The sequence below is a fragment of the Lissotriton helveticus genome, chromosome 7 (genome assembly GCF_964261635.1).
Source record: "Lissotriton helveticus chromosome 7, aLisHel1.1, whole genome shotgun sequence".
In the NCBI taxonomy this organism is placed as follows: domain Eukaryota; kingdom Metazoa; phylum Chordata; class Amphibia; order Caudata; family Salamandridae; genus Lissotriton; species Lissotriton helveticus.
In genome coordinates, this window is record NC_136068.1 from 1,575,669,174 (window position 1) to 1,575,690,472 (window position 21,299).

The window sequence follows — 21,299 nt, forward strand, 5'->3', positions numbered from 1 at the left end:
AAACATTCAACTCTCAATTGCTAATGGGTTATCATGGATGGAGGAACTTAAAAAATTGGTATGTGTCAAGGATGTGAACCAAGTTTGAAAGAAGTTCCAGGATGGTTGAAAAGTAAAGATTGTGTATGGGTTGATCGTGCTGCGACTGAGAATGAGGTTAATAAAGTAATGGGTGTTAAGTCTCCAGACATATAAATTGGAGACTGGGTTGTGGTTAAACATGGGGGAATAGTTCACAAGGGTGATAGTAAATTCTCCCAGCCTATACAAGTCAAAACGGTAAGAATTTTTAAAAAATAATTTGTCCGATGGATCTACTTGGAGTGTTGGCAATGTATCCAAGTGTTGTCCTCCTTGACCAATTATTTGTGATTAACCCCTTCCATGCTGGCCCGTTTCCGCCGCTGTGCGGTAAACAAAAGAACAGGGCGGGGCCGTGACGAACCCCAGCCGTCATCAGCACACGAGCGCCGCAGAGCGTGACGGCTGGGGTTCGTCACCAGCATGGAAGGGGTTAATGTTTATATTTTGAATTTCTTATTTTCCACATGGTGTCATTAAATTGTTATTGTGCAATGTGTAAGGGGGAGATGTGTAGAGTTTTCATACATATAGAATGTAGGCTTATTGCCATGGTAGAATGTTATCATTTGAAGTGGATAACTAGAGCTGTGAAGCTAGTGGAGGAAGCTGGAGGTACCCGTCTTCTTCTTCTACAATAAATCCTTATTTAATCACATCTAATGTGGAGATTATCTTTACAGAAAGGTTGTAGCCCAACGGCTAGGGCGGTAGATTTCAAATCTAGGGAACCGGCTTCGAGTCTTGGCAATGACGCTCAACATCCTGTGATTCTGGGCAAATCACATAATCGGCCCATGCCCAACAAAAATGAATGTGTCCTTGTGTATCTCAACAGGTGCACATGTTGAGCGCGCCAATACCCGAAATCTTCGCGTCAAGTTTGCTCTATATAAAACTACAGGGGGGAAAAAAAAACTCACCATGCAAAAACACCATCAAGATTTGGGAACTCCTCTGCACCCTCACACCCGACCTCCTTTTCCTCAGAGAGACCAGGCTCAACCCCACCTCAGCGCCAGATATTGCAGCTGCAAAATTCTAATGATACAAAATCACCCACAGTGACTACATCAACTAGCCTGGCGGAGGGAATCGCCATTACACACAAAGAATCCATCCAATGCACCACCACAAAGGACGACATCACCCCACTTATGGACACTTCAAACTTCTCTAAACAGATGGCAAAACCACCTTCAGGGGCATCCTCGCCTACCATCCTCCTGGACCACGTGCAGCCTTCAGCAACTTTAAAGCAAACTTTATCAACCCTCCACCCTCGCCAAAGACTCCAACAACTACATTTTCCTCAGCAACCTCAACTTCCATCTCGACGACCACAATGACAACACCAATCTCCTTGACCGCAAAAACAACATTGGACTTATCCAACTTGTCCACGACTCCAACTTCACCTCCAGAAACTGCATTAAGTACAGCCACACCATGGAGGTCACCTACACCGACCACTACACCATCACCAGCTCATGGACCGCAGACCCCATTTTGCCCAGCTCTGGCAAAGTCTCAAAATGGATGGATCAACACCCTCAACATCACCCACCCCATCTCCTCAAACAACGTAGATCAGGACGTCAAAAACGTCCACAATTGGAACGCCAATTGCACCAACAGCATTGCTCCGAAAAGCAGAAAACACCAACAGAAGGTCCATTGAGCAGCTGGTACACAGAGGACCTCAAACCTGCTAAACGACGCTGTAAACAGGAAAGGGGATGGCATAACAGCATTGAAACAACCAACAAGACCACCTTCAAAACAGCCCTCAACCTCTACCACAGTCAGTTGACAGAGTAAAAAAAAAGCTTTAGCATCAAGCATGGAATCAAGCTCCAATTACAGCAAAGAACTCATCATAGTCAAAGAATTCTTCAACTCCTCAGGACAACAATCATCGCTCCTCGCAGGAAATTTGCAACAACCTCTCAAACTTCTTCCACGACAAGATTGTAAACATCTACAGGAACTTTAAACCCCAGCCCAAGGCCACAGACTTCAAGCAACACAACTTTCCCACTACCGCCCAGACATCTATCTATCCGGATGGAGTCAATTGGCCCCACAAGACACTGCCTCAGTCATGAACTCTGTCCACTCGGGGACCCCAACGCACCCATGCCCCCACCACATCTTTCACCTAGACGAAACCAGAATTAGCCACACACTCACCACCTTGTTCAACATCTCTATTACCACAGCCAGCTACCTGAGGACTGGAAACACGCAGAAGTAGCAGACCCCAGCGAATTGGACAACCACCGACCAATCTCCCTGCCACAGTATTGGAAAAACCTATCAAACAATAGCACTCTTCGCTTCTGTAAAGGAATCTCCTACTCTACGCCTCCCAACCCGGGTTCCGCGTAACAGCACAGAGACAGCCTTCATCGCAGCCACAGATGACAATCTTTACTGAGGAGAGACAGCGGCGGTTTATCCTCTTCGACCTCTTGGCTGCCTTTGATGCGGTCTCCCACCACACACTCATCACAAGGTTGCACAACATGGGCATGCAAGGAGCCTCTCTTTGATGGAGCGCCTCTTTCCTCACAGGAAGAATGCAAAAAGGTCCACCACCACCCCCCTTCACCACTGAACCCAAAGAAATCATCTGTGGCGTACCCCAAGTATCCTCACAAAGTCCCACCCTCTGATACACTTACATGACACCTCTGGACAGCATCCTCAAAACACACAAAGTCAACACAATTTCCTACACCAACAGCAACTTCTCCTTCTCCGAAGACAACACAAAGACCAGCAACCACAACTACATGACTGACATTGCCAACTGGATGAAGGACAACTGCGTGAAGCTCAACTCAAGACAGGAGATAATTATCTTTGGAACCAAATTCTCCCTGTGGGAGTGGTGTCCCTCTGAACTCCTATCTACCCCTCATCTCAGGCAGACTGGACTAAAGCAACGTTCTCTACATAGGGACTCATCACCTCCTTGGACGGAGACCATACAGAGCACCGCAGCTAGACTCACACTGGATCTCCCTAGACAAACTCACCCCCCCCCCCCACCCCCCCCCCCTACCCCAGGGAACTCCAGTGGCTCCTGGTACAGACAAGATGAAAATCTGTGGCGCGTGTTGGTGATGGGACACAACTCATGTGTTGCGGTGCTTGGAGGACGACCATGACTCCATGTCCTGCTCGGACTACCTGAAAGAGACACGTTAGTGATAGATTCCTTACCTTAGAATATCCCCAGGCGTCAGACTGGATCCAGAAATGTTTGCGTAGCAGTACCCTTGCACGTCGGTAGGCGTCGTCTGCGGCGCCGTGATGACGTCGTCGGAATACTTAGACGCCGCCCCGCGTGCTGACGTCAGTTCTTTTTTCCACGCCAGCAGCGCAGATCCTGAAAAAGTGGTACCTTAGTCACTTTTTGATCATCCTTTTTCGAGTCTTTGACTCCGAACAGTGCCTGTAGGGATGCCTGGTTTTAAGCCCTGTGAGGATTGCGACCGGCTGATGTCGGTCACGGACCCTCACCGTCAGTGTCTCCACTGTCTCGGCGTCAAGACATGTTCCGACTGCCGGGCCCTGACTTCGAAGGCTAGACGGGAGCGGTCCCGTAAGCGACTCGAACTCCGGCAGTCGGCCCCCCCGCGCCAAAAGAGGTTCCGGTCCGGACGGAGGTCGAGGGACCGGTCGCGGGAGCGGAGCCATCATAGCTCCGGGAGTCGACATCACTCCTCAGGGTCGAAGTCGTCAGGTAAGCACAAGAAGTCGAAGAGACGTCTCGCTCTTCCGACCCCCTCCCCCCACGCTTAAGCAACGTGGCCAGGGGTTCAGGTAGCACCGCCCACGCGGCTCCGTCGGAGTCGCAGGCGCCGCGTCCGGCCTCATACCCTCCGGTCTCTGGGCCTATAACGGCACCGGAGGAGATCGAGCGGTTCCTCATGGCCATGAGGTCCCTCTCTCCTCAGACGGGCTCCGCGGCGCCTTCGGGCCCAGCGGACCAGTCTGTGGGTCCTAGCGGGTCGGGGGCTTCGGTCCCGACGTCGTCGGGTGCTTCGGTCCGATGCCGCCGGCGCCTTTGGGCCCGGCGCCTTCAGGCCCCGCTGGATCCTGTTCCGGATCGTCGCCGGTGGACTTAACGACCGTCCTCGGGCGGCGCCGTCCCAGACTCCTCCCTTTACCCGGTTCCGGCACCGCTTCAGACGCCGTTCGGAGAGTTCTCTTTCCATGAACCGGCCCCATCCTTTGCTAACCCTGAGTACCAGGAGATGGGTGATGAGGAGGATTGGGAGGGGTCTGAGGACCCTCTGGCACGTGAATGCCAGTCTCAAGAGGACTGGGCAGGTTACTTGGGGAGGCCAGTGGTATAGACACTTCGCCTGACACTGGCTTTGTCTCACCTCCTACCGTGGCTACGGAGGAGGGGGCAACCTATAGTGTGGTGTTGATGAGGGCGGCCAAGGCCTTGGGCCTTGAACTCCCCGTCGCGGCCGTGAGGACTAACCTCCTCACCGAGGTCTTTTAGCCGCAGTCATGCTTAGCCGAGCCTCTGCTGCCGTTTAACGAGGCCTTAACCGACGTTCTTTTGGGCACTTGATCCAAGCCCGCTACGGGCTCGTCCGTAGATAGGAACGTGGCCAGACGCCACCGCCCGGTCCCGGGCGACCCATGTTTCCTGTCCACCCACCCCACCCCCGAGAGCCTGGTCATCCAGGCCTCCAATTCCCAGACCGCATTCCCGTCGGCTCCGCCGGACAGGGAATTCAAGAGGTACGAGCAGTACGGTAAAAAGATCTTCTCCTCCCTTAGTCTGGGACTGCGGTCTTCCAACACCGCATGCCTCTTGGGCCGCTACACCAACTCTCTGTGGGATACGGTTGCGGAAGAGCTGCCAAGAGTGTCCGTTGGAGGTACGGGCCAAACTCGGCCAAGCCCTTGTGGAGTGCCGGGATGCAGCCAGATATTCTATCCGGTGTGGGCTGGATACCACCGACTCACTAGGTAGAGCGATGGCAACGACAGTGGCAGTCAGACGCCACGCCAGGTTGAGGTCCACTTTTCGGCCGATGTCCAGAATACACTCGTGGACATGCCGTTTGATGGCCGTCGCCTTTTTAGCGACAAGGCAGACCATGCGCGTTAAGGACTCCAGGGCTACGGCCAAGTCCTTGGGCCTCTCGGCCCCGCGCCAGCAATCGGCTGCCTTTCACTCCTTTCGTGGCCACGGAAGGGGTGAATCCACACGCGCTGCCAGCCACGCTCCGCAGGGTAATACCCAATGCGGTGGCGGCCGTGGAAACCGCCGTGGCGGCGGTCGGGACAACGGCGAGGTCAGTCCACACCTTCCCCCGCAGCATCCGCCTCAAAACCCTCCTAGTCCGTGCTTTCAGGCCCATGTGACGCCAGTGGGGGGCAGGGTTCGCCATCACCTTCTCCACTGGCGCACTGTCACGTCGGACAGGTGGGTGCTGCAGATCGTCCGAAGGGGCTACTCCCTCCCCTTCGAGGCGACTCCTCCAGCCATGCCACCGCAGAACCACCGCGTATCGGGGGATCATTTGCGACTTCTGCAGGAGGAAGTTATGGCCCTCTTGGCCAAGGGGGCCGTCGAGCGCGTCATTGGACCAGAAGTAGGGTGTGGTTGCTACTCCCACTACTTTCTGGTACCCAAGAAGGGCAAAGGGGGCCTACGCCCTATCTTGGACCTACGGAACGTCAACGGCTTCCTCCGGAAGGAGAAGTTCAAAATTCTGACACTGGCTCAGGTCTTAGCTGCCCTGGACCCAGGAGACTGGATGGTAGCGTTGGAGTTGCAGGACGCTTATTTCCACATCCCCGTCCTGCCGGCCCACCGGCGCTACCTGCGGTTCACGGTTGGCCACGAGCACTTTCAGTATACCGTGCTCCCCTTCGTCCTTACCAGCGCCCCACGGGTGTTCACAAAGGTGATGGTGGTGGTCGCAGCTCATCTGCGCAGGTTAGGGGTTTCAGTCTTCCCCCTACCTCGACGACTGGTTGTTGAAGGCGGGCTCGCCCCAGACAGTCGTCAGCCACCTCCAGACTACGGCAGATCTCCTGCACCAGCTGGGGTTCTCCATCAATGTGCCAAAGTCACACCTGTGCCCCTCTCAGAAGCTCCTCTTCATCGGAGCGGTTCTAGACTCGGCGCGGTTTCGGGTTTATCCACCCAAACAGCAGGTCCGGGATATTCAGGCTCCGATTCCCATCTTTCAGCCGTTATCCCGGGTCTCGGTCAGGTTGACGCTGCGGCTTCTGGGGCTGATTGCCTCCTGCATCCTACTGGTGCATCACGCCAGGTGGCGGATGTGGGCTCTGCAGTGGGACCTGAAGTTTCAGTGGGCCCAGCACCAGGGCAACCTGTCCGACCACGTCCTGATCTCGGAGGGCACTGCGAGACAGCTGCAGTGGTGGCTCACGGACCGCGATTGGGTCAGCGGCAGATCCCTCTCCCTTCCCCAACCGGAGCACGTAGTTGTGACGGACGCGTCCCTCCGGACTGGGGAGGCCACATGGGAGAGGCGGAGATCAGAGGCCTCTGGTCTCCAGCAGAGGTCCAGCTCCACATCAACCTGTTGGAGTTACGGGCGATTCGTCTAGCACTGAAGGCATTCCTCCCCTCTGTCCGGGGGAGTGTAGTGCAGGTGTTCACGGACAACACCACCGCCATGCGGTACTGCAACAAACAGGGCGGGGTGGGGTTGTGGACCCTTTGCCAGGAGGCTTTGCGCCTCTGGCAATGGCTGGAACGCCAGGGCGTGACCCTGGTGGCTCAACACCTGGCAGGTTCTCTGAACGCCAGGGCGGACGAGCTCAGCCGTCGGTGCATGATGGATCACGAATGGCGTCTAAACTCAGACATGGCTCAAGGCCTCTTTCAGCAATCGGGAGAGCATTGGTTAGATCTATTCGCCACCGAAGAGAACGCGCAATGTCATCTGTTCTGCGTGTTGGAATTTCCAAGGCGGCACTCGCTCGGAGACGCTTTTCGTCGCGAGTGGAGTTGCGGTCTATTGTACGCCTTTCCGCCTATACCACTTGTGCCCAGAGTGCTGAAGAAGATCAAGCGCGACCGGGCCCAAGTCATCCTTGTGGCTCCGGACTGGGCACGAAGGTACTGGTATCCAGAGCTACTCAGTATGTCAGTCGATCCCCCGGTTCGTCTGCCTCTTCGGGAGGACCTTCTGTCGCAGCAGCAGGGGACCGTCCTCCACCCGAACCTGTCCAGTCTCCACCTCCATGCTTGGAGATTGAGCGGCGACAGGTGAGACCATTTGACTTGCCTCCTGAAGTCTGTAATATCATTCTGGCAGCCAGGCGTCCCTCCACAAAGTCGGTATACGCCTGCAGGTGGAACAGATTTGTGGCATGGTGCACAGCAAAGGCTGTGGATCCCCTCTCTGCCCCTCTTTCTGAGGTTCTCCTCTTCCTTCTTTCTCTTGCCCAGCAGGGCTCTGCTCTGGGCACTATCAAGGGCTACCTTTCTGCCCTTTCAGCCTTTCTGAGGCTGCCTGATCAACCTTCTTTGTTCAAGTCCCCCATTGTAAATAGATTTCTGAAGGGCATTACACACATATTCCCTCCTGTTCCGTTTGTGATGCTTCAGTGGGACTTGAACCTTGTTCTTACGTTTCTGATGTGCGCTCCCTTTGAGCCACTTCACAACTATCCTCTCCGCCTTCTTACTCTGGAGACTGCTTTCCTGGTTGCCATCACCTCTGCCAGGAGAGTGAGTGAGCTCCAGGCCCTTTCTTGCACTCCTCCTTTCCTTTCTGTCCATCCGGACAAGGTTGTGTTGCGTACTAAGCCATCTTTCCTGCCCAAGGTTGTCACACTTCCACATCGGACAGTCCATCACTTTGCCAACCTTCTTTCCGCCACCGCACCCCTCTACAGAGGAAGAGCGGCTCCACCGTCTGGACCCAAAACGTGCGCTCTCATTCTATTTGGATCGCACACGCCAGTTCCGGGTGGATGACCAACTCTTTGTTGGCTACGTGGGCGCTAAGAAGGGGAAAGCGGTACACAAGCGGACCATCTCCCGGTGGATCATCTTGTGTATCCAGGCATGTTACTCCTTGGCTAGAAGGGAGCCCCCTGTTGGATTGCGGGCTCACTCCACCCGAGCCACGGCGACTACAACTGCCTGGGCCGGGGAGTGCCCTTACAAGACATCTGTCAGGCAGCTACGTGGGCATCGCTGCACACGTTTGCAAGACACTACTGCCTGGACAGCCAAGTCCGGAGGAATGGCTTCTTTGGCCGTTCTGTCCTCCAGGACTTTCTGGTGTGATTATTTGTTCGCAGACCCACCACCAGGGTTGGTATTGCTGGGGTATCTATTCTAAGGTAAGGAATCTATCACGAACGTGTCTCTTTCAGATGCACAAGTTACTACTTTTGTAACGATATATCTGTAAGAGACATTAGTTAGTGATAGATTCCTTACCGACCCACCCATCCTCCCCGTTCTGCGAACCGATATCTAGGGTTAGGGTTACCCCCTTTCAGGGCCCTAGTTTCAATGGCACCAGTGTTGGTTTTTAACATGGCTCAGCGCTTCTGGCGCGGAAAAGCTGTGTCTAAGAACTGACGTCAGCACGCGGAGGCGGCGTCCAAGTACTCCGACGATGTCATCACGGCGCAAACGACGCTGACGACGGACGCGGAGCCGCAGACGACGCCTACCGACGCGCAAGGGTACTGCTACACAAAAATTTCCAGATCCAGTCTGACGCCTGGGGATATTCTAAGGTAAGGATTCTATCACTAACTAATATCTCTTACAGATATATCGTTACACAAGTAGTAACTTGTGCGACAGGCCATGGCACCAAACGTTTGGAGGGAGCAGTCCCTAAATTTGCCAGTAGCCCGGCATACGACAGTGTCACGGTCTCCCTCAAGACTGTTCCAGAAGTCCACTCCAAATCGTCTAGCACTCAGGTAAGAGGCACAAAAACAATAAAAAACACAAATAAAAAAACACTAGAAGCCTAAGTGAACTTGAACTTTTCCTCATCCATCGCCGAAGCAATGAAGGAACATTGGCGTTCAAGGCCTGGTTCTGCGAAACCTTCACAGACTCGGCACCTAACCAGTTTTACGGGAGCTGGAGTGACCCCCACTCAAACCAGAGAGTTCTACGAGGCCATGTGCCTCATGTTTGGGGCAGCCAGACCCCTCTGGAGCCGCGGGAAGGGAGGGGGGGGTCCTCATCTGGTTCTGTGCTGGCAGTTCTGGCTCCAATGGATCTAGACCGGTGCCGGTCGTGCCATTACAGCCTTCCCTGACGCCAGCCCCATTCTGATCTCGGATGAAATGGACCCAGATGAGTTTCTACCGACATCTATTGCAGCACAGACAGGACCCACATATCCTAGGTCAGAGCCTGAGCCCTATTTTAGAGGGCCAGGCATCGGGGAGGAATAGTAGGGGGGTCACGGGACACTTTCGAATACCAGTAGGAACATGATATGGACTAGTGTGAGGAACTGAGTGATCCCAGATGACTGAACACATCTGCATATACCAGGATGCTTCCTCCTCCCCGCCCCCCTCTGTGGCTATGGAGGAGGGAACTACATATACAATGGTGAGCTTTGATACCTTCAGGTGCCCTCAGTGGCAGTCAGGACTAACTTCTAGACGGATGTGTTGCAACCAGGAGTCTCCTCCTCTGAACATCTACTCTAGTTCAGCAAAGCTCTCACTGACATCCTTCTGGGGACATGGGCCAAACCCAGCACAGGAGCTCAAATTCTCACCGAACACACGACCCAGGAGAGCTTAGTGGTCCAAGCCTCTACTTCCCATGCCGCAGTCCCTGCCACTCCTCCACACAGGGAATCCAAGAGGCTGCACGGCTTATGAAAGAAAAAAAATTGCTGTCAGCTTTGCATTTTGGTCAGTGAACACCTCATGCTTATTGGGCCATTATTCCCCCATGCTGTGGAAAACGTTAGCAAAAGGATGCCACAGGTACCGGAGGAGGCCCAAGCAATTCTCAAGCAGATAGAAACGGGAAGATGCAGTAAAGTTCACTATAAGCTGTGGCTTTGACATGACCGACTCACTGGGCAGAGCCGTTTTGTCAACGGTGGCCTAGCTGAGAACATTTGGTGTTTTTTTGGGGTGAGGGGGTGTATGTACAGGTTTCCTCTAGGACATGCCCTTTAGTGGCACCTGTCTCTTTGGAGACAAGGCAGACTTGACACTGGAGCACTTTAAGGACTCGCAGGTAAGTCAGCTGCCCCACGCCCCCCAATCTGTCTTTTTCTCCTTTCGTGGCCACAGAAGGAGCTTTCATCCGCACTGACCCTTTCGCAGCCACTAGACCTTGCAAGCTTCTCAGTTTCTACATGGATAAGAGAGTGGTTCCTACCAGCCTGGTGGTTCGGTTAGACAGTGGTCAAGTTCAGGCACCACCACAACCCCTCCCCCCAGCCTGGCAGTTGCAGCCTCCAAACCTTCCTAATCTTGCCCTTTTAGTTCATGGGCATCCAGATGGTGGCAGGATCCGCCATCACCTCCACCACTGGCAGCCCATAACATCGGACAGGTGTGCTCGGCAGATCGTCCCAAGGGGCTACTTCCTCCCCTTCAAAACTACCCGCTCACTCTATGCCTCTATCTTACCACCGGCTGACGGAGGATCATCTATACCTGCTCTGGGAGGAAATCGTGGCTCTCTTGGATGAGGGAGCCATAGAGATAGTTCGGTGCGAGAAGTAGGCTGTGGTTGCTATTACTGCTACTTTCTGGAAAGAAGAAAAAGGACAGAGGCCTTGGTCCAACCCTAGATCTCGGAGCCCTAAACTACTTACTGAAAAATGAGAAATTCCAAGGGCCCAGACTCGATATCACCCTCCATGTTGGAGGAGTCTATTGTAGTCATACTGAAACCAGGCAAAGATAAAATGTCAATTCGCCCCCTACTGGCTGATATCTCTACTCAATGTTGATATCAAGTTATTCACTGGCCTTTCGGCAGCGCGCTGAGGCCCCCTCCTACCAAATCTCACTGTCGCAGATCAGGCAGACTATGTGCCCCATCGTCAATGTAGCAAGAACACGAAAATAACTCTACACTCAACTGACAAGACCCTGTGCTCAGACAGAGAGCAAATGCTCTTGGCTATAGACCCAAGAAAGCATTTGATCAGATCCACTGGCCCTACCAGAAGCTACACTTAAACACTTCAGACTCAGTGAAAAAAAAAAACTTGAGTTCTCTGTAATTATGGCCAACTAGTTGCAACCATTCTGGTGAACGGGCAAACATCTGCCCCGCGACAAACCTGGCATTATGGGGTGCCCTTCTAGTGGGGAGAAGCATGCAATCAGTCTTTACGCTGTTGATGTCCTGATAGCCCAGGAAGAGCCAAGCACTTTCTTCTAGACTTTCTGAAAGAACTGGAGACCTTTGGACACGTGGTGGGATTCAGAGTAAATGTGCATATATTTCAAGCCCTCAACATTTCTCTTGCACCGGCCTCACAAATGTCCCCGTCCTGCAGCTATCCGTTACAATAGGTGACTACCTCAGGAAGAGCCAAGCACTTTCTTCTAGACTTTCTGAAAGAACTGGAGACCTTTGGACACGTGGTGGGATTCAGAGTAAATGTGCATATATTTCAAACCCTCAACATTTCTCTTGCACCGGCCTCACAAATGTCCCCGTCCTGCAGCTATCCGTTACAATAGGTGACTACCTCCACCCCATACCTAGGTAAACAACTGACCCCCTCAGCTAAGGCAACTCCATTCCTCAACTATAAGACTTTACACCAGCAGATTGAAACGATCTAACCAGATGGAGGCCATTCCGCCTCTACTGGCTTGTTCAAGTGGCCGCCCGAAAATGTCTGTCCAGCCTAAGATTTTATTCCTCTTTAAGGCCTTGCCCTTCGAACCCCCACCTGAACAATTCAAGCCTTACAGCATGATTTCAATTACTTTGTAAGGGCTGCATGTGGAAAGAGCAGAGCTACAGAACTGCTAATGAGGGAGGCCTGGTCATCCTGAATCTTTTACATTACCACCAGGCGGCACAACTTTGGTTTCTCCTTTAATGGTCTCAGGAGGAATCGGAAAAGCACTGGCATTTCATGGCTAAAGCAGTGGCGGGGCAGCACCTTTGGAAAATCCCCTTTTTACGTGAGAATGCCAGACAAAGTCTCTATTCATCCCGCAGTACTAAAAATCTTAAACATTCGGGATCTGGTGAGCGAATGAAGAGGCCGGACCTCATTCCCCTCCCAGTTGACACCGCTTGTAGGCAATGTAGATATCACCTGGGGTCTAAATCAAACAGCGTTTCATCAATGGCAACAAGTTGGATACTGTTCATAGGCCACTTGTTTGATAAAGGGGGTCCTTTGCCCTTTGAACAACTCCGCTCAGACAATGCAATACTTGAAACTGCGCAACTGCATAACCTCCAGGTACAGCACTAGTTGATGCACCTCACAGTTCGTCCTGGGGCACAACACCCTCTTGCAACCTTTGAAAAGTGGCTGGTGACTAAGATATCAGACAGACGCCTTATCACTGAACTACACAGCCTCTTGCATCGACCCACTCAGCAGGTTAAAAATCGACACGCAAATGGCATTGGGAATCGGTCGGAGCTTGGCTGCTCATTGAACTAACAGGAATGAGAGAAATTTTACTACCGCGTGCGACACATGGTTTGCAACTCACCCAGTATTGATACATCTACCAAAGCAGCTACATACTGGTACCTTGCGCTAAGCCACTTACATCGAAGTAACACCACGCATAAACCTATTTGCTTTAAGTTTCCCTGGAATCTTACTGCACTTATTTTGAAAATGCCCGAAACTCACTACTTATTGGACTCAATTACTGGACGACGTAGACACACCTCAGTACACAGCTTCCTCGATTTCCTGCCTATACAATTCTGGGGTGTCCAACGCACTCACCTTCCTGCTTAAATCACGCAAGGGACGACAGATTGGATTGGCCTTAGGGGCAGCCCTACAGAAGATCCTGACACATCGGGGTACAGGGCAGATTCTTACCTACCAGGGTTGGCTTCATCGGCTCTGGTACATACAAGGGATGGAAAGATTGACCTTAACTCTCAGTACAGGCCACTTCATACCCAGAGGTCTGGCGTCCTTTTATCGCTTTATTATCCTTGGAATACCATGAACTCACTTGCCCCCCCCGATATCTCCACCTCCTTTGTCTGACTGACACGACTGTTGATCCCCGGACAGAGTATACTAATTAGTATGACACGGTAAAACATGCGAGACCACATTACTCCCAATATTCCTCAGCACTGCGGTTCCAAGGGGGAGTTTGTGAACGGTTATGTGTATTCATGTTTGTGCTATGAAAGATGAGTGGTATGAGCACATGGTAACGCTATGTTTCCTTCGTTATGAAAACTATTAACCCGCCGCGGTGCGGGCGTTCTATAGCGAGGGCGGGGCCGCATCAGCCAATGGACGTGCGCAGCACTACCGAGGTAGTGCTCGCGACGGCCATTGGCCGATGAACACACTCAAGGGGTTAAAGAGATTTGAACTATAAAAGGAGAAATTCAAGATACTCACATTGGCTCAGGACTTGTCTGCCCTAGACACAGAAGACTTGCAGGACGCCTGTTTTCTCATTTCCGTCCTGCCTTCTCATCTGCGTTACTTGCTGTTTACAGTAGGCTATGCGCATTTTCAGTTCACTATGATGCCTTTTAGCCTTAACAGCGCCCCTCAGGTGTTCACCAAGGTGATGGTTAAAGCTCATCTGCGCAGATCAGGGGTACGAGTCTTCCTCTATCTCAACGAAAGGCTGCTGAAGACGGGCTCGCCCCAGGCTTTAGTCTTCCACCTCTAGGCTAAGGTAGACCTCCTTCTGTCGCTGGGGTTCACGATATTCAGGTTACGATACTGATATTTCAGCCGCTATCTTTAATTTTGGTTAGACAAACTGCCTCCGGCTAGTGACACGTGGGACCTGAAGTTCCAGAAGGCACAGCATAAGGGGAATCTCTCTAACATAGTACAGATCTAACATAGGGGGTTGTACTGGACTCCAAAGGACCTGCAGTGGCAGCTAACAAACCGCAATTGGGTCAGAGGCAGGCCCCTCTCCCTTCCTCAACCAGATCTCACAGTAATGACAGATGTGTCACTCCTTAAATGAGGATGCCACTGGGGAGAGGTGGAGATCAGAGGACTCACCTCTCTGGCGGAATTCAAAATCCACATCAACCTGTTGGAGCTCTGAGCGATCCAAATGGCAATAAAAGCTTTTTTTACCCTCCATCAAGTGAAGGCTAGTACATGTGTTCATGGACAATACCACTGCCGTGAAGGTACTGCAACCAACAGGGCGGGGTAGGGTTTTGGATTCTTTTTGTAAAGAAGCCCAGCGTCTCTTGATATGGCTGGAACAACAGGGCATTTCCCTGGTGGTTCAACATCAGGCAGGTTACCTGAATGCCAGAGCGTACAAACTCAGCTGTCAATACCTAGCAGATCACGAATGACCCCGAAGGTGGTGAAAGGTCTCTTTCAACAGTGGGGACAGCCTTGGTTAGATCTGTTCACCTCTGCACATACAACACAATGTCAGCAGTTTTCTTTTGGCTACCTGATCATTCCTCCTTATTTAAATCTCTGATTGCAAATTGATCTTGTACATATTTTCCTATCTTCCCATTTCATTATGCCTCAGTGGACCTTAATTTGATTCTCACATTTCTGATGTGTGCTCCCTTCAAGCCCTTACACAATTGCCCCTTGGGCTGCTCACCACCAAAACAGCCTTTTTTGTGGCCATTACATCAGCCAGAAAGGCGAGTGAGCTGCAGGTTCATCTTCCAAGCCTCGCTATCAGATTTTCCTGACAAACTTTGCACTAGGGCCTCTTTCCTACCAAAAGTGATTGTACCATTTCATGGGGGCCAATTTGTCATCTGGTCCACTTTCGACAGTCCTCCAACCCCCTCTAAAGAAGAGAAACTACTCCACCGTCTGGACCCAAAAAGGAGCGTTGGCATTTTACCTTGACGCACAAGAGCACTCCAGGGGTACAACCATCTCTTCGTGCGGTATGATGGCGCAAAGAAACGTTGGGAGGTGCAGAAACAGACAATCTCTTGATGGGTGGTTCCCTGCATCAAGATCTGCTATCTGATATGCACAGGCTTCCTGAAAGCTTAACAGTGCATCCCACCAGAGTCATGGCTGCGCCCAATTGCATTAGCCCCGGGAGTTCTAGTCCTGGACATCAGGCAGGCAGGAACATGGGTGTCCCTGTTCACATTTACCAAGCATTACTGCCTAGACAGTCCTGCAGGACTTCAGGTCGACATTTTTCCACAGAGCCACCTCCAGGGATGGAATTGCTTGGGTATTTATTCAAAAAGGTAAGGAATCTGCAGCTAGAAGTCTATCAGATGAACAAGTTAGTTACCTTCAGTAATGCCTTATCTAGTAAAGATCAATCCACATCACCTGCTGACCCATCCATCCTCCCCGGAAGGATTTCTAGAGTCGGACTGATCCCTTTCAGGGCCCTAGTTTTAACACACCAGTGCACTTCTAGGCTCTGCGCCCCTGGTGTGGAAAGTCGTGAAAAGTAATGGACGTCAACTCATCGAGGAGGCACCTATGTAGGTGACGCGTACGTTACTTCTAGCATTGACAACAACACGCGGAGCCGACCAACACCACTTACGAGTGCCCTGGGGTACTGCTCACGAAAAATCTTCTGGATCCAGTCTGACATTTGGAGAAATTCAAATGTAAGGTATCTGCAGCTACATATCATCTCTACCAGATAAAGCGTTACCGAAGGGAATTAGCTTGTTCATTCAAGCTACTGACCAACACATACAAGGTCCTAAACAGCTGCAGACCAGCCAACTTGAACCACTGCTGTACTTTTATCAGCCCACCAGGCACCTCCATCCCGCTTCCCTCTCTAACCCTCAACCCTGCATCAAACATAGCAGATACGGATGGCGCGCCTTCTCCTGCCCAGCAACGAGGACATGGAACGAGCTACCATTTTATCTCCAGACCTCATCTCTTGCAGAGTTCCAAAAGTCCCTGAAGACCTGGATATTCGGCTAATCAACTAGATCCTGCCAACGCCTAGATACCCTCAGAGGTGACAAACTGCTCTCTACAAATCTACTGATTTAACGCATGCACACATCTGAAGAATGGGAGGTCCAAGTGGCCTACTTCTGAGAAGAAATGAGCCTACAGGGATAGGCGAACTCTCTTCCAAGTAAGATTTGTCTGCAAAACGTCAAAGGAAAGTCCTGCAAACTGCAGGTGCGGGTCATGGAAGATACCAGGAAAAGAATCACTAATGGAAAGGGCCAACAGCATCCAAAAATCTAATACATTGCATCTGACTGTGAAAGGAACCTTCTCCCACCTTCTCCCAACTGTTCAGTGAAGGCATCTCCTGTGCAGTGTATCTGACCCCTTTAAAGAAGTGTCAGGCACAGGTTTTGGCTTGGTGTCATATGAACTATTTTTATCCACAAGGTGTTCTTGGTCTGAAAAACCAGTGCAGAAGCCCAGATGCAATTCGAAAATATATACAGTTGTAGGGGGTCTCTTGGTTCTAATATCCTACCTGAAGTTATCATTAATTTCCGATAATGGTAACAATGAGGACCCATTACAATTTTTCTTTATACAAAATAAATCTTTGCACTTCAATAGCTACGAATAAAAAGTAATAATTTCAGCTCTGAACTTTCTTCACTCAACCACAAAGGCCCTTAACTGAAAACATGTTCTTCGCAGAGCTTCAACTTAATGTCTTTTGGGGAACTTTGACCAGTGAAGAATAGCTTATTAACTTTGACTCCAGATTGCAAATATTGGATATTCTACTCCCAGTTCCAGGCACTTGCTTAGTTTGAATGTGTATCGAATACAGTGCATGGAAGCTATTATCACTATGAATTTTTGAGCAAGCCAGCGCCTGTTCAGGACTATAACAATTTAAAAAGTTACAATGGGCAGGGGTTGCCAGGAAGGAGAACATGTTTTATTCCCAAGTGGGCTACCGTTAGAATTAAAAATTATACCTGAAAAGAAACAAGAGCAAGTAGCTGATGAGACAACAGAAAGAGCGACAACTGACTTTACACCATTCTACCTTTGCTAACAATACGAAGGGGGTGATGTGGTTACTACTGAATGGAAAATGTCAGGTTATATACCTTTTAGTGTGTCATATTAAAAGGGTAACAGAACGCTGGACGGTGTCGGAATACAAATCATGGTAATAGACTAAGTATGGTCACTTAAGAGATGCAAACACTAACAGAGAGAACATCTTCAAATGGCCACTGTACTACAGATGACCAGCATATTGTGGCACATCGATACAAGGTAACAATGTGGATTTACACCTTTAAGAAGTTTCATACTAATCACAAGATGAACGGTTTTCTATTCTTTCAACAGTAAAGATTAACATTAAGTTGGGGAATGTGACCCTTTTATTTACAAAGCATAGATACAAAGGTACCCATGCAACCCACAAACCTAATGCTTACAAATAGATGAATTGCAATAATCCAAAAGAGAACGCATTCATGGTTTGAATCAATAAATGTTCTGGTACGGTGTGCCTTTAGTTAAGGGAGTTAAACGAATTTACTGTGCAAAGCTATTACAAGCATATCAGTCCCAGGTCCTACTTCTAGAGCAGTCAACACCAAGAAACATGCCAAAAGTTAATTTCCCACCATTTCCAATAAGCATAAAATGCGTATAAAAAGGTAGCAAAATTCTTCAGTCGCCTACCCATATAATTTGGCCCAGGAGTGGAAAGCACGCGAGGGGCCACTTAAAAAGTTATCTTCATGAACCACCACAAAAAAAGTTCGAGGCCCCTCGAAAATAGCAAGTTCCTTGGTGTCAGCGTGACGAACCAAAATAATGAATTTTAAAAAGACACACACACAATTAAAAAAAAAACAGTCCACTCAAGAAACCCTAAATGATGAATGAGAACAATAACAAGTCACCACCCCAAAACATCCCTCTATAATAAAGGTATGCCCCTACCAAAACAAATGCAATAGTGAAAACAATCATGTTGGCAGGAATATCTCCGTTAACCTCTCACCTCCCCCCCCCCAAAAAAAAATATACACGCATACATATCAACTATCAGACGCAAATAACGCATCCAAATTAAGAACCCATCCAAAGCCTGACAGCAATCAATTCAAGTCCCCCACAATATGCTTTGCAAAAAGGCCGCCATCTCTAAAGTAATAACTACACCAGCCTGAAAATAACCACGGGAAAATACCTCAACATTTTAAATTACAATGACAAAGTCGAAAGCCAATAACTTCTAAACATTACTGTCCAAAGCGACCGAACGTGGTTCAATTTCCCTTCACCCATAGAAGCTTAAGAATGGAAGAAAGTTTACCAACACTTTCCAAAGCAGTTTTGCTAAGGACATTAATTGTCCCAGTCAAAGAAAAGGAGTACGCGACATTGCTGGGTTTTTTTGGAGACACAAATCCCCAGCCACAATCACATGCTGCAAAATAGCACTGCTTTGGAGAGAAGAAAAACAACACAAACCAAAACCACCCCATCCCCGAACTAACCCAAATGGGCCGCTCCTCTCTTTTCTTATGGAGCCCCTGGAGGTACCATGTGCATGACAGAGGGGGGCAAACTCTGTGGTCACTGTCGTCCGCCGCTAGGAGCCTCCATCCTGCAGCATTCACGGATCCCTCCGGGAGCACAGGAAAGCGGAAGCGCCCCAGCCCTATTCAGCCGAGTGACCAGTCCAGTAAGCCAATAGGAGACCAGCAGAAACTCGTACTTGCAGCTCTACGAGTCGGCCAATTAGAGCAAAGGAAAGGGCGGGCGTAAGCCGAATATTGCTGTTTAAAACCCTACATGGAAATGAAAGAAAGACTCCTCTCTATGGAAGACAGCTTTCTTTCCTATAGAATCTGTAATCGTTACCAATCCATGTGACGGGTGGCGGTTGTGTTTTTTGCGTGCTGATCCTCAGAAAGAATACTGCTGAAGGAATTAATGGGCTGGTTACGAAAATTATGCAGTATGACAGAGGCACCCTTATCTGTCACACAAAGCTCAGATTCTGACGTGCTCTGGATATTTTTATTTTTTATTTTACGTTTTTGGATGAATGTATTGGAGCGCATTACACAAACTGGGACGTCTTAAGGATTTTGGGAGCCATGGACCAACCATATTTTGGGGGCCCTCCCGTTCTGAATATATTTGGATTTATGATCCAATTTCAGCTTTTGCCCTCTTTGGCCAGGCCACTGACACTGCTCAGGCTGACTGGTCCAAATTCTAAGTGTGTTTCCATGTAATCTTTAGGAATGTTTGTATTCAATATTGTAACACAGCAGCAGCTCACTAATGTTACTACAAATAATCTCTGTGATCCACTACCATTTCTCATATGAAAGGTCCTGTTTTACTTTTCTCTGTAAAATACCTGTAATAGACTCCCACTCATTATCCGTATTAAAAATAAATGAAAGGAAAATGGTATTTTAAGCAATCTATGTTTAAACATCGTTCAAGGTCATGAGGGCAAGACAGTGTGAAGAACAGAGCCTGATCTATGAGGGGTTTTAAACTACGTAAGGAAGGACACAGACAGATGTATGTCTCCGACCTACACTTGATTTGCCTTGAGTCGGGCCACAACCCCAATGCCTGCGCTGACTTCAGGTTGATTCATCTGAAGATGATTCATAGGCAGGCGATGAAGTTCCTGGCAGCTTAGCAGAAGAAGGCCCTGCGCCAATCTCGATCCGAGGGAGATCTTGGGCGCACTCTTGGAACTGATCCCATGGACGATCACCATTTCACCCCAAGTCATCCCAATCGATGTCAGGTTAGTCCAAGAAGCACCTTAATGCATGCAGATTGAGCTGCAGCAGTGGAATGCTTTTGATCTTTCTACCGAGATCTGTGATTTCTCCCTGGCAGCCAGGCAACCCTCAACAAAAACTGTATAACGCAGACTGTTGAGATAAATTTGTGGCTTGGCTTTCCTCCCATCCCTTTGATCCACTTTCTGCCTCCTTGTCAGAGGTGATGTTGTTTGGTCTGTTGTTGGCAAAAAGGAAAGCTTTTAGCTTTTTAGGCTTTCATGCAACTAAAGGGTCAGCCCTCAATGTTCAAGTCATTTGTTGTGACACATTTTCTTCTTAAGAGATAGCAACAATTGTTACCTCGTACCCCTTTTATCATGCTCCAATAGACGTCAATCTGGTTCTGATGACCTTATGTGCTCCCCATTCAAGCCCGTGAATAGCTGTCCTTTGTGCCGACTGACCCTTAAGACAGTATTCTTGGTGGCAATACCATTGGCCAGGAGGGTCAGTGAGCTTCAAGCTCTTTCAGTTATAACTCCATACACTAGCTTGTACCCAGACAAACTGACTCTTTGAACTTGTGCCTCCTTTCTAACATAGGTGGTGAACTTTTCCATGCTGGCCAGAGTATTGTGTTACTGGCTTTTTTCGCCCCTCCTGCCAAGTAGGAGAGACCCCAAAAGAGCCCTCTCTTTTTACACCAGTCGCACCAAAGAGCTGACCTAACAAACACCTGTGGGTTTGCGGGCCCATTCTACTGGGGATTAGGCCACTACTATTACGTTGACATGCAAGATGTATATTTTGGACATCTGCCAAGCTACCAGGTGGACATCACTCCACACGTTCACGAGGCACTGCTACTTTAACAATCAAATCCATTGGGACGGTCATTTTGTCCATTTGGGCTGAGCCGTTCGCAGACCCACCTTCAGCAAGGTATTAATTTGGTATCTATTCTAAGATGAGGAATCTGTGGTTAGAAGTCTATCAGAAGAACAAATTACTTACCTTCAATAGTGTTTTTTAGGTCTCGCCTGAGCCAACGCATGCGTTGCTCTGGCGAGACATTTTGGAGTGGACTTTTCAAAGTGCTACCACACTGGCGACAAGCTTGTGGTTACGCGCACAGCTGCCATCTGGCTTTCGAGCACAGGCGCCATTTCGCGGACACCCTTACAGCCCGTGTCACTTTTCACGGCCGAGCGGCCAATGCACCACTCACACTCACCAGTCCCCCTGGGGCACAAGCAGGCATCCACTTTGGCCTGCTGATCGCAAGCGCGCGCACCAC

The 21,299-nt window shown here is 49.9% G+C and overlaps 1 protein-coding gene across 1 annotated transcript in view; it reads right to left on the reverse strand.

The window, feature by feature from the left end:
* Positions 1 to 18,929, reverse strand: part of LOC144770517 (GTPase KRas-like) — a 214,154-nt gene extending 195,225 nt beyond the window's left edge. The window contains exon 1 of the mRNA XM_078655099.1: positions 18,743 to 18,929. The gene's annotated coding sequence lies outside the window, so the exon portion shown is untranslated. The remainder of the gene's footprint in view (positions 1 to 18,742) is intronic.
* Positions 18,930 to 21,299: the final 2,370 nt, after the last annotated feature.